The sequence below is a fragment of the Eutrema salsugineum genome, unplaced genomic scaffold, assembly GCF_000478725.1.
Source record: "Eutrema salsugineum unplaced genomic scaffold, Eutsalg1_0 scaffold_12, whole genome shotgun sequence".
NCBI classification, from domain to species: Eukaryota; Viridiplantae; Streptophyta; class Magnoliopsida; order Brassicales; family Brassicaceae; genus Eutrema; species Eutrema salsugineum.
Genome location: NW_006256895.1, coordinates 4,820,907 through 4,821,581, shown reverse-complemented (window position 1 = coordinate 4,821,581; position 675 = coordinate 4,820,907). Strand labels below are relative to the sequence as shown.

At 45.9% G+C, this 675-nt stretch overlaps 1 non-coding gene across 1 annotated transcript; it reads right to left on the bottom strand.

Moving 5' to 3' along the window:
* Positions 1-440: 440 nt before the first annotated feature.
* Positions 441-559, bottom strand: LOC112089636. The gene has a single exon (XR_002901261.1). It is a non-coding gene; the product is annotated as a 5S ribosomal RNA (ribosomal RNA).
* Between the last annotated feature and the right edge of the window lie 116 nt (positions 560-675).

Below are 675 nucleotides of genomic sequence, written 5' to 3'. Positions count from 1 at the left end.
TCGGTGCATTAGTGCTGGTATGATCGCACCCATCAGTATATGTATCGCATTAGCATATATCCCTTGGCTTTGAGTCCGCAATGAAATCTCTTCGCGTGTGATGCATTGTTTATATGGGTTTTCCTGCCCAGCTGCGACGAGCATTCGTGCCAAGATATATAAGTTAGGACACCACGTTTGACGACACTAAAACTGGGGCTTATGTTTTAGAAAAACGCCCGGAAGAGGGTCTAAAACTCAAAATTTTGGCCTCGTAAACCACACCCATGGTCTTTAGACCCTTGGGAACCCCAGAGAGCACACTTGGGGCTTTCCGAAAAGTTGCTGTAGGAGGCGTGGTTCCACACGGTCTTGAAATAGCGTCGTTCGGAAGATGCATTGTTTTTCAAATGAAAAGACCAAAAAAAAAATAAAAACAAAAGAATGAAGAGGAACAAAAAAAGGTGCAACACGAGGACTTCCCAGGAGGTCACCAATCCTAGTACTACTCTCGCCCAAGCACGCTTCACTGCGGTGTTCTGATGGGATTCGGTGCATTAGTGCTGGTATGATCGCACCCATCAGTATATGTATCGCATTAGCATATATCCTTTGGCTTTGAGTCCGCAATGAAATCTCTTCGCGTGTGTTGCACTGTTTATATGGGTTTTCCCGCCCAGCTGCGACGAGCATTCG